This window comes from Heliangelus exortis, chromosome 6 (assembly GCF_036169615.1).
Source record: "Heliangelus exortis chromosome 6, bHelExo1.hap1, whole genome shotgun sequence".
Lineage (NCBI taxonomy): Eukaryota > Metazoa > Chordata > Aves > Apodiformes > Trochilidae > Heliangelus > Heliangelus exortis.
The window spans coordinates 7,187,009-7,205,259 of record NC_092427.1 but is presented as its reverse complement, the minus strand read 5'-3'; the positions used below and the strand labels follow the sequence as shown (position 1 = coordinate 7,205,259).

Here is an 18,251-nt window from a genome sequence, read left to right as displayed (position 1 = left end):
CCCCCAGCAATGAAAGCAGTAGGAAAATAATATCAGTAGCATGCATTGGGAAGAAGGTATGAGAAAGTAAAAATTGTCATTGGTGTAAATTTTAGTGAGAATGAACAGGTGACCTAAAGGTGAAAGGTTTTATATCTCATTACCAATCTGTAGAGTGATTCAGTTTCCTAAGCAGCTAATTGAATTGAATTGAATCTGTCATAGTCTGGCTGCCTTTCTTTTGCCAGCTTTGCTGCTAGCAGCAATGTGGATATATTTGCTTTTGTTATGGTCTGTGTAGGAAAATGGGTAATTAAGTGTAGTAGTTTGTCAGGACCTTTTCAGAACTGGAAGAAAAAAATTATCCAAAATTAAGGAGTTGATGTGTCTTGAACAGATCAAAGATTTTTCAGTTCTAGAAAATCACTAAATTTATCATCCCTTTTAAAGACTAGTCAAAAATGCTGGTTTTATACTAAGCTCTGGGAGCATTTCTCTCAGTTTTTTCTTTTTGTAATGGTTCAGTGTTTAAACTGTCAGAGCAGGAAGAGAAGAAAACCACACCTTCACAAAAGATGAGAAAATTGTGCCTAGTGGTTACAAGTGAGTGATGAAAATGGCTTCATCACCACACCCCTATCTCTCATTGTCACAGTATCTAGCCTGGTCTTGACTTTAGGTGATAAAGTGGAAAAATAATTCCAAAAATCACTTTTAAGTGGATGTTTCAAACTTCAGCACTTAGGAAACAGAAAACTACAGCAACATTGAGAGTTCTGCAACTTGAAACTGCACTAAATGTTTTTTTGTTTTTTCCCACAGTGTATTTCATAGCAGTGCTGTAAGCAGAGCCTGGCTGCCTAATGCCCAATACTCCCAGGTATTTGCTTAGGCTGGTCAGCAGTTTGGTAGTGCTAATGTATGCATTGTACATTCACACCCACTGGATTAGGTTGCTATTTAGATAAGCAAACCACATTTTTGCAGAGAGTGAAGGAGAATGTGCCATGTGCCAGCAGTAATGAGTTAATTAAATTAGAAAAATTCTAATTCAGGAACCTAAAATGCTTAGATAAGTAGAATACTACAGGAGTTACAAGGCAGCACACACACAGCACCATTGTACAATTTTGCCTATATATCTAGGTACTCTGACTGGAGCTGACAAAATATATTAAAAAAATCTGTAAAGTCAATTCAAAAATATCTATATAGAAAAGGATTATTTCTTAGTTCTCTCTTTCCATTTCCTGTGGCATAATTAATTTTGACATAGCCTGAATTTTTTACAACTTCTAAAGCTGTTTCAAACAATGTTGGAAGTGTTCAGGCAATACCCTGCAAGACATTTTGTAATCCAAAACATTTGTTAATCCAGTGGTCATCTACAAGGCCATGATAAAGTAGCCCCAAGGAAGGGGGTAGGGAAAGGCCACTGCTAGACAGGGAAACTTCTCATCATTTTTGGAATTCTGCTTCAGTAGGATGACACTGACACGTGGCAGTCTTTGAAGAAACTGAGGACTGGCTAATTTGAGAGCCAAATGCTATGAAAGGGAATCAGTAAGGTTTGTAGGATGGTCTCACACTATTTTTGACCATATGGATTATGGTCATCACTTCCCAGCAAAGAACAAATTCCTACGACAAAATTCTAGAAAGAGAGCAATTAAAGCATCTCAGCTACCAAACTCTACCTTATTACAGCCACAGTTTACTAAATACATTTATGCTTTCTTCCTGCAATATAATCTTCAATTTATTCAGCAAACTAAACAACCAATAAAGCTTTCTGTAGCATTGCTTCTAGGATTTAAACAAGTTAAGATTAAGGGCTTAATTCTAGCAAACCTATCAGCATGCTGAAAATAATACCAGGAATTTCAGTAAATCAGAAAATAAAGAATATGGAATTGAAGATGTTATTACTATGACAGCTGTCAAGATGAAATGCATGAGAAGCATTTAAAAGAATTATATCTCAGTATCTCCCTGGGTTAATTAAATGGATGCATGCATTCACTTAAGAGGATAAGGTGGGTTGCAGTGACATAAAATGAGAGGGCACAAGATTGGTTCAACTCGTTCTTGCTAATGCTGAGAGAAGGTAATGTAATTTCCCTACTCTGTAATGAGCATGATTCATCCATTGCCATTTTCAGCTCTCGTTTTCTTTCTGGAGAAAAAAAAAAAAAAAAAAAAAAAAAAAAAGAGAGAGAGAGAGAGTATGAACTATAGACTAACATAATCAAAGCTTTAACCTTTTCAGCTTTTTCTGTTTGGATTGGCTGTCCATTTTTATCATGGGGTTCCAGGGCCATGCTGCAGGGAGTAGAAGTATCATCAGAAAACTACAGCAAAGAATGCAGGAAAGGTCAAAGCACTACCTTCCCCTGTTTGCTTTTATGGGACACATGAAACATTCATATCATGCAATAAAATTATTGAGACAAAAATGATGAAAACTAAGCAGACAAAAAGCTTCAATCTGTTGTCAGGACAGCATGGAAGAAAAGAATATATTACAGTGTTATCATAATAAAAAATAGATTATGACAACAGTGTTTGTGTATCCTTAGTTCCTCCTGCACTGAAATTAAATCCTTCTGAATGTTGTAAGACCTGTATCTGGGAAAAAGATCCAAGCAAGACTGAGGCTAAACTGAAGAAAACATTAGATCCAAAGCTCCCATTTCTTTGATAAGTTTCTAATCCCTCATTATTATATCTGGTGTATTACTATATACTATTATAAATTATGTGGTATAGGTTTTTATGTGGTAAGATGGATTCCTTTAGCCATTGAATCTCTTTTAGCAATGTTTTACAATCTAGGCTGTTCATCTGCAACAGACATGATCTGAACACAGAAACAGAAGCAGCTATCTCTGGGGTCTTCAAGACACATTTGTCTTCCTTGGGAGCCACAGCTGAGCTTAGGTCAGGAATGGGAAGCTCCAGGCCCCTGAGGAAATTGCACTGTTACTATTCACAACCTACAAGGTTCTGTGGAGATTTCAGGGTTCAAATACAAATGTCCCATTTATATCCCAACAGACACCTCTGCTATCAACTGGATGCAATGTCTGTAATCTAGTGCATCATTACTGGAGCTTGATGTTTCTCATGGTAAAGTGGCTGGCTGGGAGCAGAGAGTCAAGCAGGAAGCTCATTGGGCTTCAAACATTGAATTACAAATCTTTACCAGAAGCAGTAGTATCTGGTTTAGGAGGCCAATAAAGATAACTTAACCAAATCCATATATACTAATCTAACAGGTTGCAATGTTCAGAAAAAATGTATGCAAATAAATCCAGCATCTGAATAGTTATGACAACAACAACGAAGGGAAGAATTTTTAAAATACAGTCAAATTTTCTACGTGTTGCTCAGTTTGATTTATGTTCTCATTATTCTTTCATTGGTGTAAATCAAGGCACTACTCAAGAAAGTCCAGGAATTTCAAACCTACATGTGAGACTTGGATCAGAGTCTCTGTTGTGAGCAACGGTGGAGCACCAGCTCAGTTTTCAAAGCTACATCAAGGAGCTTGAGAAACGTGCCTAAAGATCCCTTCTTCTCTCAGACAGATGCATTCCAGTCAGCATCTCTTCTGCCTGTCCATCTGTACTAATGACCAGCCAGAGGGACCACTGAAAACCACCAGCTCTTTGTGGCTGCTCCACCCTCCCACCTGCACTGCTGAAAGGGACTGTAGGCAGCAGGTGCCCGGACGGTGCCCGCCCCGCCTGTGCCCAGCTGGGGCTAGCCCAGATGCGCATGCCCGGGTTCGGTAGGGTGTGGCTTGGAGAGAGAATTCCAGAGCTGGACAGATCAGAGTTGGCTCCTGATACTAATCCGAACCAGCACTAGCTTGACTGACTCTGTTCACGAACCGAGCTCGCGCCCACGGCGAGACTCATCTCACGCAACAAGGGACAATGGTGCGATGGCCACAGGATGGCTTCAGGGTCTGAACACAATCACAGACACCAGAGACTGACCATACTTAGGAGATTTTTGTCACTAACACCTCTCTGGTTTTTCATTCACTCCTTTTGCAGTCTGTGCACAACAAAGTATTTTGCTACAAACACTTTCTACCAGCACTTTTTGGTGCATGAAAGCAGTTTTGCAAGACAGTGTCTGAAACGAATGCTACTCAGTTTGGTCCTCCCTGGTGGCAAAGATGAAAGGAATTTACTAATGTATTTCAGTTTGTGGTTATAATGAATTGTTAAAATCATCTTAACTTGGTGATAGTGTTCAGACATCTGGTTTTACTCCATAGAGCACTGAGTAATGCTTTAAAACATTCGTGTGCCTCAATGGAAAGCACTCAATACAAAGTAAGTATTGTAAAAATATTTCCTCAGTTACTAGTAACATCTTCAGCACCCAGCTCTGCACATCCTCTTTAGATAACCAGTTGTTTGGATTGGAGGGAATATTTCAAAATGTCTAGACTGCAGGATTCATTTCTAATGAGTCTAGGGCTTTGTGGGTTGTAACATGGTATCCCACATTTCACCTTGCTGTACAGACACTCCCAGGGAGCCTATCCTTATATTACAGACAATAACTTTATAATGAAGGTATTAGTTAAATAACAGCCCAGAAAAGAACCTGAATCAAGCTCATAATCCCTTTCTGTAATATGAAAAACTAAGGAAGATGATGCACAATGATACATATGTCATATGCATAACCTGAAAATAGCTCCTCCACCCCACCGTGACTAAAATCCACTATGAGGTAGAACAAGAGAAGACAGACTGTACCAGTCTCTTCCAGGGCCAGCTAAACCAGAACTAAGTCCATGATTTGAAAGAAAAGACTGTAGCATGGGCACAAAACAAGAACATGCAGCCTCGTTAGGCTGAGCAGCTCCAGATGCTTCCCACACAGGACACTGTGCATATTTTTATCAGAAAAATTATTCATATATCACTCATTATGCTGTGAAAAATATCTTCACTGAGCCCTGTAATGAGCACAGATAGGCCACTAGAACTACAGCTGCAACTCCTTACACTCTGCCATCACCTCTGGTCACTGCTGCAGACAAGACACATAACACGGAAGCGGTACCAGAGCAGAATTTGGAGGTGCCAGAACTAATTTATTTCTAGTAAGGGTGAGCACTAAAATCCTTCAGCTGACTCCCCAGATGTTCAGCTTTTACAGATATTAGAAATCTGTTCTAATTTCAGCTGACCAAACGTCATCAAGGATCAGACCCAGAGGAATGAAAGCAGCTCCAGCGCTCCCAGAAACACTGCAGTGACTTCTCCTTCGTTCTCACAACAGAAAGGCAACAGGGTGTAACTTGGCTCTACCACCTCCAGTTTTGTTGTGAGATGTATTCCCTATACATCAATGAGCACAGCTATAGAAAAAGCCTGAAGAGACTTCCCCAGCCAGTTCAAATTCACTTTATTCTTACACAACAAAACACTGTAGGATTTCAAGACTGTAAAATTAAAAAGGCAGAGATACAGATCGATTAAACTCCATCTTCAGCTTATGGGCAAGAAAACTCTTATGAAACCTTTAGAAATGAAAGGATGTTCTGTCCTCATTCATGTTTTCTTAGGCAGTGACAGAACATTAAACATTGCCAGCTTACCCAACAGCCCTTCACCTCTTTCTCCTATGCTATTCCAGAGCAAACTCATCTCAAAAGTTGAGTTCAGTTCTGGACCAAAAGGATATAGACAAACTTGATGGAATTCAGGCGATAGCAGCAAAGACAATTAAATTATTGACTTGGTGGAAACGATTAACAAGTCCCTTCATCGTAGTTTCAAACAATGACAAAGAGGAGACTAAAATGGGAAGGAATGACCAGCTACTCGGGTCTGAGGGACACACACTAATACTACAGACAGTGAGGAATTGATTAGTTTATTGACAATAGGCTGAAGTGAAATAAAGAGGGGAAATGATGCTGAGTATCTGAAGAAATTACCTAAAGTGAAATCCAGTACAGATTGATTTCCAGAGAATCAAAGGAACACTTGTCATAGAAAAAAATAAGGCAAGATGAAATAAAACGAACCACACTGAAAGTGAGGATGCTGCCAGAAAGGAATTTTCTGAAGACCCTGACAGGGAAAAGAGCCTTCCCTTTATTCTCAGTGTCTGTATACATTGTACTGGTTAATCCACATTAGAGACAATTAGAGTGAAAGGCTTTTGCTTTGGGGGGAAAAAAAAAGAGAGCCATTCCATCCTTTCCCCCACACAGTCAGCTGCCAGCAGTGCTTACTCCAGTTTCTCAGTGTGAAGACCACCTGTCACACACTGATTTCTAATTTTTCTATCTGTCAGAAACTTAATAAAAATGTAAATTAAAATATGTTTATGGATTTCCTGCTTAGAAGGTTCATAACTCTCCTATGTTTTACATCATTCTACCAGTCTTTAGCTCATCTGCACTCAGTTCTACCAAATGAAATGGGACATCTGCCATCACGGATGATAGCGACACGTTTGGATTATGGACGCAGTACTGTCCCAAAAATATTAGAAAGAGAGAAGGAATACTACTAAATTCTTCAGCCTCTCTCTCTCAAGTATCTGTCCATTTAGAATGCAAGGTAACAATCATTAAACTACCAAAAGTGACACAAAAGGAAAAAAAAAACAAAAACATAATGACATTTGAGAAGTTTGTAATTCACTAAAACCCAAAAGATATTTTTACTTGCAGTAGCAGCAATTGGGTTGCACAGGATTATTCATACACTTTTTCTTCTAGAACTCATGTTAATGCCTAAAAAAAGATTCTTTTACCCTAGATTATTTCTTGAAAGTAATTCTGTGCATATTTAGGTAAAAATTTTAGAGTATAGTTTATGCTCCTTGAATTTTGGCTGAAAAAAAAAATTTTTTTATTAGGGAAGTGGACAGCATTCATACACACTTGCATGTTCTAAAAGATCCACTTTGAATTTGAAAATGCATTTTGAGAAAAAATAAAACTTTGAAAGTATTTTATTATGCAGAAGGTTTACTAATTCAGACTGGGGAGAAAAATTTTGTACATAAGGAAGAAAAAGTGAATTTAGCTTATTCCAATAAGTGTTTGGCTGTGTTTTGACTTTGTTCTCCATTCTAGAGTCTGGGGTTTAAGTTGATTCACTAGCTTCTGCTGTCTCAGTTATTCCTCCACACTGTGAAATTATAATATATAGTATATATAAGCACCACTTACAGAATGATTCCTCTTTGTCAAAGACTTTAATAATGAAACTTTATATTCATGCTGCTGCTTGGCGTCATTACTCTTCTCTGTCTACCAGACACATACATCACTATGCACCCAAACAGGGGGTTCTTTCTCCAAATTCTGCACAATTTAGCAGAAGACACTCAATTCTCGTTCACTTCTTTGTAAAAATGAGTCTGATTGTAGAAATGCAACTAGAACAGAATTAAATCCAACAAAGACACGGAGACACCAACCAACAAAAAGCAGTTTTGTAGGCAATGAGTCAGATATCCTCTACTTTGTCCACAGATTTAAACCCTGTTCCCCTGCAGAGCAAACCAGGAAGCATTAAAAATTAACTTTAAAAAGAAAAAAAAAAAAAAACTAGAGCAGGCTCCTCTTTTCTCCTGCAATAGGTGGGGGTCTTAAGCAGGATGCTGCAGCTTTTAGTGATGTTCACCTTTGGTTTTCCTTGTTGGCTCACAGTGGTGTTACCTGGTGGTGATCACCTGTGAACAGGACTCAAAAGGGGAAAGGGAACAAATAACAAAACCATGTGGGGTTTTCATGGGACTTCTTGTCCAAGGGTATGTCCTACACCCAAAAGGATATTTCATATCCTTCCTGTCTTCTCAGGTGAGGTTCCTTTGCATTAGATCATAACATCAATTTTGTCTTGTGCCTGGTGAGCCACCCTACCTCAGAGTATGGTAGGAGCTAAGGATAGGAGGTCTCAAGTATTCTCCCCAGAGTTAGCTCTGGAACCAGGCACCCAAGTTCAAAATTCCTCTGTAATGCACAGGATCCACACCTGGACTTGAGAGGAGTAATTAGAACAAGCAAATAATAATTTGATCACAGATAATAGGCAATGGGTGAGACTTGAGTGCTTTACTAAGGAGACAGCACTCATCTGTGAGATTACCTCTCCACCACAAGCAAAGAAAAATCTACCCAGGCTTTGTGATATATGACTTCCCCTGCTTTGTCCTGCTGCTCATGGCTGTGTACCTTCAGAACCATCCCTTTCTCAGGGCTGTGCTGATAACTATCTTCTTGTTGATAAATTCTTCTCAACACCTCTTTAAAGCTTTCACTTGGGACGGGAGATTTTTTTTGTGGTAATTGAGAAGAAAAGCAATTTATTTGATCAAAGATTGGTAAATATAAGTGACAGAAATGGTTTCCTATGAACATAGCAATGTAATCCCAATCAATAACACCGTGACAGAATATCAGCCTGAGGGATGGAAGGTGTTAGTTTTAGGAAAGGCACATAATTATATACCAGTCTACAGCTTCTCAAGCAGAGAGACAAGGAGAATGGCCAACCCAAGACTTTCTAGTTTGTCTCATCGGCTCACTTGCTGCTTCTTTCATTTACTTGTGCAACCTTAGAAGAAAGATGAAGCTCATAATCTCAAATGTTAGGGCTCACAGCCAGTGATGTAACAGATTGTTTTTTATTAAAATGTTAGAACAGGTCTCAATTTAATACATTCTTTCAGTAGCAGTGGATGTTAAAAACCCTTAGTAATTTAGATGAACTTTTTGTAATTTCAAAATATTTGTGTGTAACTGCAAAGAGCGCCTAGATTTACCACCAGCATGATATGGGGATAGGACAGATCTGATTACTGACAACAGAAATTTTTTCCTTTCACCTCTGAATCTGCATTTCAAGCTCAGACCAGGTTGGTTTTGAACAAAAGTAATTTCCATCAGTTGACTGTTCAGTGACCTCTACAAAGTATTACAAGTTGGTAGTAGACAGGTGTCTATATAATTAAAATAGACTTGGCAAGCACAGTTGGCACCCTGGAATTTTCTTATTATGAATCTGTAATCTGGTCCCCCCAGCTCTTAAATGGAAAGTGTTCAGGAGCACTAAGATGTCACCTAAAAAGCAAGGAGGATACAGTGCTCTTTGTTAATCCCACAAACAAAGTACTTCTGTTTCTAGAGTAGTTTTGAATCCGTGAACAAATGCTTCTGTGCACTGCAAAGATTATTATTCAGGCTAATTAAACTCATGATTTATATGTAAAAGTTTAAAAACTGATAAAAAACCTGCCTTATAATACAGAATCTCATAGCCAGTGCTATGTCTGGGTTTCACTGTAAAGACTGTAGTTCCACATAGTATCAAGAGCAGCTTCACACAGGATGTCCCACATATCCATGAATCTGTATTAATTGAGTCAATATTCCCAGACATCCCCACAGAACATGAGTATTTTTAATAGCCAGAAACACAACAGGAGTTTTGCTAGAAGGTATGCTTCATGTCAACATGAGGTGGTTCCTTTGGCTAGGAATCAAGGCAATAGTTTTATGTTTAAGTATTATTTGTGAGACGGGCATAGGGAGCGCCACAAAATTTTCAGGCTTTTGAACAAACAATCCCATAATTTCAGCCTCAAACCTGTTTCACTTCTTTAACCCAAACAGATATTTTGTTAGAAAATGTGTGAGAAATTTATCTTCATTGACTTTGCTTTGAGGCTTTTTATACTAATTTTGAGCTAAGCAAGGCAGAGCACTTCAGGCTGAGGCCCCACAACAGATGCAGCTTTGTAGAACTGTAGGATGTTCAGAGACTGTTGTGGAAATCTTTGTGGACTTTCCAAGAGAGTCACATCTGTGTCAACGAAAGAAGTAAAAAAAATGTTTTATGCAATTCAAACAGGGAAAGATATCTATGTGCAAGTAAATCCCCAGTAGTGAAAATACATGTGCAAGATGTTTCACTTCTCTGAAAAGAAAAATTGTTTGGTCTGACCTAGTTCAAGATGTTAAAAGATTGATAAGAATATAAAAGAGCAGCTGCTAAGCTTGGTACCTGAGAAAAGAGCCCTCATCTCAACGTAGGAACACAACTGAGAAGTGATTAGTTATCTAGAGAATTGATCAATCTTAATTTTGTGAGGAGGTGAAAAGAACACACACACACAAAAATTTAAAAAAAAACCAAATAAACAACAAAACAACAACAAACAAGCAAATCCAAAGTATTCTAATAGTCCTAATAGGGACCTGCTAGTTCCTACTAGGAAAGTTCTACTAGAAATTTTCTCCTACAATGGATTTTCTTCTTAAACTGGTTTCCTCAGACAATAATTTCCTCTGCAAGGGGCAACCAGTAAAAAGGGACAATACTTCTAAGAAAATCTCAGCATTTATCCCTTCTGTCTCAAATTTAGAGGCATTATAATCAAATTATGGAATGAAAGCAAACATGCATGCATCCTTTTTTAACACATTGCTGTCACATTGTCTAGAAGAACATCTATAACCTGCCCAAAATGAGCCACAAACCCCAAAAGTTATAAACTGAATACAGCCACCATTAACAAAGTGTAGATGCACAAGGCTTATCCAGAAAGACCTCACAAATCAGCAATGAGAGGAAGAGAGAGCAAATCATGCAGAAACTATTTAATCAATGAGTAAAGACAATTATAACATCTGTTAATCTTTTGTGTAGGTTATAATTAGATGCTGCAGAGGAGTAGCCTTTAAGGGGGAGGCAGGGAATCCTTTAACATCTGCTAGAAGGGCAAACACTGTGCAATAAATGACTTTAAATGCAATCAGCAAAATGAGAGCTGTGTGGAGTTCACAAAAGGCCTGTATAAAAGATTGGGGATAACAAAATATTTTGCCAAAGGTCAACTCCTGTGGCACTAGAGCCTGAATAATGACTGCTAGTTTAGAGGCCACATCAAAACCAAATGTGATTGCAGCTCTGAAAAACAATTCTTTTCTCATTTGAGTCATTATGGCAAAAACACATGCTGCTGCTGTAGATCACGTCTGCCTAATGACTTATTAGGGCTGTATTTATCAACCTTGAACAGTTTCAAATAAACAGATAGGTAAGATGTCTTACTAAGACCAGAACTCTGTCTAATTAGATGGACACAGAACTGTAACGCTGTAGAAGTGATATGATTCTGATTTAAAATAATTTATCATTCAGTAGCTTCTAAAAAATCTAATTATTTACTAATTTTGCCCTTGAAAACAACCATATGCTTTAAGCTGTTGCTCACTGAAAATGTGAGATCAAGAGGGAGTTATTTTATCCAGTTTAACACAGCCCTCTACTGGCAAAATAACCTCCTCAAGCCTTATGACTATGAACCATTTTGTCAGACCATTTCAGAACAGCTGAGAAGATCCTACATTTTAGAGTAAAGTCACACCAAATCTTTGAGGATAGAAGCACAAATCAGAGCTCTACGAATCTGCTAAAATTAACCCGTCAGCTAATCTCTTGAGTTCCCTCGTTTCCTTTTACCCAGCAGACACAGCTCTGGACATGACCAGAGCACTGGAGAAAAAAGCCAAGTGTTCATAACTGGTGGAGTAAGCTATTTTAGAAGCAAATGCTTTTACTCATGCCAAGTCACACTTCCTCAAGGAGTGCCACTGATTCCCAAGAGGATCAATGCATACATGATTTCACTTTGCACAATTAGATAAAACATAGTATAAGCTAAGCAAGCACTATATAGTCCAGCTGCAAAAAGAATACTATCCAAAATACAAAATACAAACTCTTAAGTGCCACCAGAAAGCAACCTCACTCCAGAAGAATTCCCACTTCCTTCTTTTTCTCCACCCTTACTGAAAATCCACAGTTGTGATTCAACACAGCTTCAGTCAAAGGGAAGCAGACAATGAAATTCACCTCCATTGTTGCATGCAGTAATTAACTCTTCCTATTTGTATTATGTCGGAGGAACAAAGAAACAAAAGGATATGGTAAACTGTTGGATTTAACAATTTAGATACCGATGAATTATAATAATCAATTAGCCCTGCCAAAGAAAATAATTTGTGACATGTCTTTGATTCTGCACAGGCCTATTGTGTTCACACACTGTCCAAGACTAGTTTAGCTCTGGAAAACAAAGAGTGATGCCCTGTGGAAAGCTTATCAAACAAGCAGTTGAGGAGTAGCATTTGTTCTTGTGTATCAATACTAATAGACCATTTTTCAGCACTGTAATTTTTCTCCAGTGCTTTATAACCCAACCTGCTTTTCAGGGTCTGCATCATTCATAGCCCACAGACAATGTCACTGTGTGACATTCCAGAAGCCACTACTGTTGCGCAAACCATGCTTACGTGATTCACTTAAATGCCAAACTACAGACATAGATTCTAAGTATTTTTCACACAATAGCTATCTGGCTCTCCATCCCCAAAACATCATGACTAATTTATGAAACCATGGGGGAATACCTCACATCAGTCATGTTCCAGCACGCCAGGCCAGCGGTGTCATTAGGTACAGAACAGGGTATTACAAGTGTTAATGGTTCACCTTCTGTTTACATTGGACATTTATCCCATTTTAGTAATAAAACTGCACATGGGAGCTGTAACTTCCAAAGTAGTTTTGGCAGCTTTGCTGTGGATCTTGCAGCATAACTCCAATCCTGCCAGGTGCTGGCTTTGCACAGGACCGCAGAAGAGCAGGGAGCATCGCGCTGCATCTGGCCCTGCCTGCACTGAGCTCCTCAGCCAACTGTGCTTCCCTTTGGCACCTTTGTTCTGTGGCTTTTATCCCAACCTCAGTCCCACTTGCCAGATGATGACAGGCTGGAGTCTGCACTTATTCCCTTTCTTTTCAGATGGCAAGAAAGCCCAAAGAATTGACATTCTGTTGGCAATTTTCCCCTTTAATGCCATCCCAGAATGTTGTCAGATTATATGCGGTATCCTTGGGCAGATTTCTCAGACCCAGGGAGAATTCAACCAGGGCATCCCTCTGCTGAAGGGCTGAGCTTGCTCTGTATCATAATCTGCTACTTGGAATATAAGAAAGAAAATGTAAATGTGAGAAGGGAAATGCAAGGAAAGAAAATTAAAATAAAATGCCCCCAGGCTCATCAGGTTTTGAGAATCTGCTTCTGCTCTTGAGGTAATTAGCTCAATATTTACCCTTGACTGTAGTAGAAGTGGAATTGTACCCTCTCACTTTACATTTACTGGGCCAAGATTTCTACTTGTTTAAATCTAAGCTTCTAAACACTTACATACTCATGCACAAGACAAACAGCAGAGTAGTCCATAAGGATTAAAAAGCCGTGAAATTCACATTTGTAAAATTAGGACTTAAAATTAATTTCAGTGAGAAAGACAATCGAGAGCTGAGCATCTTTTTTTTTTTTTTAAACCTTGCTTTGTTCTAATTATCTTTGAAGACTTTGCAGGCATTTGCCAACATTATAGCTAAATACTTCCCAAGTGTAAATACTCTTATCAGTCCACAGCAGTACATCAGCATTGCTGGCCTCAAGGTGACAGAGGAAAGACTGGGCCACACTGGAGTCAGCATGGTAGGATCAAACCACCTAACCCCCTAAATCCATACCTTCCCCCAAAGGGAAAGGCTCCACCATGATTCTCTGTTGTTCACTCTGGCATTCGGTGGAAGATTCTAATCTAAAAGTCTTAAGGAACATGTAAAACAGTTTAGACTATTTATGAAGAAGGAGGATGAACACCTAATGATTAGGACTTTGAGCTCTTATTAAAGCACCTATGAAAATGCCAAAAGCCTTTGGCCATTCACACGGCATCAATGTGGAGCTATATTTAGAGTTTTCCTTCCTCCCTCCCTCCTCCCCCTCTACAGAAGACCATACTTCAATTCCAAAGCCAGAACAACCACCCCTAAGCTGCACAATACCTTGACATGCCAAGCCACATTATAACATCCAAAAGAAGAGACAGACAAGTTTTGATTTGCTGTAGAAACAAGGTCACTTGAGGGGGGCATCTGCAGTTGTAGCCACCCAAACCATAACAGGAAGCCCCAAAACTGTTGCTGTGAAGGCTTGTGAGGCCTTGTGAACAAAGTCAGTAACAAGAAAAGCAAAACAAAGCTGATAAAGCTAACAATTCAGGAGCAATCCTCCACTTCCTATTTGATTGATTTGTACTGACTTACCCTCACAGACTTGCCAATCATAGCTTTCTGATTTCATTCTTCAGAAATGCGCTTTGTCTCCACAAAGACAGATCATTAAGTAGAGGTAAACAGTAATAAAAGAGTTCCTCATACACAGTGCTGTGATCAGGTTACTCTCTGGATAAGCTACTACAACTGAAATTGCAGTAATTTAGAATGGGCTTCTGGTGAAGAATTGAAATGAGAAGCAGGAGATGTGGGGCTTTTGAAGTGGGTACTCTAAGTTTTAATAAATCAAATCTATGAGCTGGTTACCCCTCTGTAAAATGGAAATAATTCCATGATATTCAAGCTAGTTGTCCTGAAAATTAGTTAATCTGTGGTCAGAAACATAGTTCTATCCCACAAACTACAAGCAGTAATAGAAAGTTTTTTCACAGAAGTTGCCAGTATAGTAGTGTTTCAGTTCTGATGTTTCCAAATTTCTTAGATTTTTAAACATAAGCATTCAAAGCAAAAATTGCTATTTCTCAAATAATTTACAATTCAATTTATCCAAAAGATTTCAGATTTCAAAGCCCTGTATGATTTTATCTTTGAAACTTGTATACCTCCAGAACCCGAACAGGGGCTAAAAGTAAAAATATACAAGTTTTGCTTTAAATCAATGCCTGCATAAGAAACAAAACAATTTTTAAAGAAACCTGTACTAAAATCATAAGGAAACTATATTAAAATTCAAATTTATTTTGAGCATTCACTTAAATGCCATGAAATGATAAAAGAACAATCTCAAGACAGACGAGGTTTTGTTCGGTTAATGACAGCACTCATGAGATTTTAAGAATCTTAGAATTTCATCACTTAAAGTATGAGAGAACCACTTCAGTGTAATCTCATGCAAACAAAAGCCAGAATCAAGTTTTCGTTTGTCCTTTAATCTGTTGCTGAACCACATTCAGATGCACGGCTGTAATTACTCCTAACAACTACATACTTGCCGCTCTTTTAATTAAAGCAAAACTACAAATAGCAATGCTGACACATTCCTAGAGAAAATAAGCTTTAGAGAGAGATGATAAAAACACCAAAAGTCTTACTTGCAGCAGCTCAGTTAGAACATGCCAGCCCTGGAGAACTCAGAACCATAAGAAGTCTTTGCAGTCCAGAAATTCTCTTGAGTTTATCCAGTGTTTATTTACCAAGCTTTAAAAGTCTGTGGTTAGAAGAACAGAGTTAGCTTTCTACACCATCCACAGCACTCCTGAAGTCCTCCAGTAACAGCAGACATGAAGTTTGCTGATAGCTGAGTTTGCTGCTGCTATGTAGTTGCTCAGTACTTGTAAATACAAGCTCTGTGGACAAAGTCCCAAATGACATCACTGGCAGCTGCTTATTGTTGAGTCTTTATTAACCGACTGTCAAAAAAGAAAAGCAGAGAGGAAAGAAAAGCGCAAACTATCTTCCCTGCAGCACAATTTGCATCTTAGTAGGAGTTGCAGTGCTACAGATACAAATACTTCTGCTTGTGCAACTAATGTTTTCTTAGAATGAGTAAACAGTGTTTGCAGGGAAAGCAGAAAAGTTAGAACAACTTAAGCAGCTTCAACATATTTCATGAGGAGAAAAAGAAAAAAATAAAAGTGCCAGGGGCACCTTTTTCAGAATTCCCTCAGAATTTTCTTAATTCTCTTGTTTATCTGAAAATGTTCAACTAGGGGTGCAAACCTGTAAGGATTTTAAAGCACAAAGCAGAGAACTTTAGTAAGTTGAAAAAATTTCAACCCATTCCCAGTTTTAAAAGTTACAGAATTACAAAGTCTGATCTTAGTAAGATTTAAGACAGCAAACTTCAGTTAAAATTTGTTTTGAAAAAAAATCTTACTTTCCAAACATGAAAATACAAGAAAACAAGAACAGCATCAAACACCATTGTTCACCAGGTGGTAAAAGTATAAATACTGACCTTTCCTTCTCAGAGATAGAGGTCCAAGACTAAGGAATGCTTTGGAGCTGAAACAGTCAGTTCCCAGCAAGGCACGGGATACACCCTTGAAAACTACTTCAGCTACTAATCTGAATCTCTCCTCTGTCCCTGAGAGTTCCTGCTGGAAGAGAGGGGCTGGGACCCTGTGCCTTGATTTCTCAGAAGTCAGAACTACAAACAGTGGAAGGGCACCACAGAACCTTGTCACAGCCCAAGCAGTTGTGCGAGCTTCCACATGAAGAGCTTCAGTTCTGGGAAACACCTGGCCACTTGCATCCAAACACCCCAGCCTGCATCTTCCACAAACATTAAAACAACCAAAACTTGAGCTCAGTAATGAGCTGAAGCCAACTTTTTATTACGTTTTTAATTGCTATACATGAGCACATCAACTCCAATTCTGCTTTTATTTGCAGAGAGAAAATCAGTCTTGGGTCAGATCCTCAGCTGATGTAAATCAAGCTAGGTAAAATGCCACACCTGAACAATTGCAATCAGCACCAGCTGAAATCTTGGTTTTGCCTGAAAGAGTGTGCCCTTAATGACAGAACACCTGATTTTCTTGGGGCTTGCCCCGAGTGGCACTGAGCTTGCTGGAACTGCTCCCATAGGCAATTGGTACCTCTGCTGCTTGCTGCCTCTGAAACATAAGTTTGTGCTTTTGAAGGAGATCTGTTATAAATCCCCTTCTTTTATTCCTGTGGATAATCAGCCTGTAGCGCACAAGAAGCCCCACAGTGTGTAACTATGGGTAATATTTACCACCCTGACTCAAACATAAAGAGTTGAGTTCCTCTTCTGTTGCAGTCAGCAAGGTTTTATATCTTGCTCATTAGGAGCTTGCTAGTTTGATCCAGAAAGTCTTCAAAATACTGTGAAGATGAAGTGGACTATGGGAGTACTAAGTACTAACATATAATATTCAATAACATGAATTTCAAAACATACAGCTTTTGTCCCAGCTTCACAAGTGCCATGGTGCAGGTATTTGATTTAGGGAAACATGAATGGGGCCCCGTGCTTGTATGTACAGCTCCATAAGGCTTCAGCTCATCCCAGCAGGAACAAGGATATCCTGTGTGAGTTAGATTTTATTTAAACCTGATACTGATTTACAGTGTGCTTTCTCAGACCAAAGATAAGATCCAATTTTTCCACCTAGAAAAATTAGAGAAGTATTTTAAAAATTGCAAAGCACGGGTTACACTCCAGCTCTCTTGATAACAAAACTGTTTTGTCCTGTAGCACTAATGCAGGAACACACACATACATGAAAGGAAGAGTGTACACATTCACAAAATTAGGAAAGCTCTGATTTAATTGAAAACGCCAAATATTTAATGAGATAAAGAAGAGAAGCCCTAAGGAAAACTGCAGCCTTTTCCCAGGGAGAATTTGTATTTATCAAAATTTAGGACTAACTAAACTTTCTAGCAAATGTTAATGTATTTCCAGGCTAAACACACCCGGGTGAGCAAGATCAGGACAGCAGACACACTCCTCACATCTCCCTGGTCAAGCAGCACTTCCATTGAAGCAGTGAATTCAATTGCCTGAAAGCAATTTTTTTGAGACTTCATCTAAGTAAGTTCTAATGCAACCCTTTTTCAGAACTGGTGGATCTTGTAAAAATAAATGTGCAAAGAAACAAGTATTGAGATTTGTGGGTTTAACCAAGTAACAGAATTCCCATGCGGGTGGACAAACAGATTCTGCATTCTTCAAATTACAGCCCTTATTAAGGGAGTGGCCATTAGCTCACCCTGTCAGCACATTTATCCATCTAATTTCTATTCCAAGTCATCGTAAGATATAGCTACTGGCTGTGCAGATACAGCTTATTTTTGGCAGGAATGCTGTGGCTTTTGTTAGAACAAAATTCATGACAGAATTCAGTCCTTGGCTAGATACAGGTTGAGTGGAAAGATAAAGAAGTCAAACAGCTGTAGTAGCTTCTCCTGGACTGATGGGCCATGAATCTGTGGAGGTAATTCAGCTTCATACTGCCTCATTTTTAACAGGCAAACAGGTAAGGTGAGACATAATGAAGTGACCTAAGTACACCCAGGCAGTAGTAAAGCTTGTCACTTAACCTATTGCACTACAACCAGGATCAGTTAAAGACTCTCACACTAACACGA

The 18,251-nt window shown here is 38.8% G+C and overlaps 1 protein-coding gene across 1 annotated transcript in view; it reads right to left on the bottom strand.

Annotated features, from left to right (window-relative positions):
* Nucleotides 1-18,251, bottom strand: part of NCKAP5 (NCK associated protein 5) — a 432,579-nt gene that overhangs the window by 323,801 nt on the left and 90,527 nt on the right. The gene's annotated exons all lie outside the window — the stretch shown is intronic.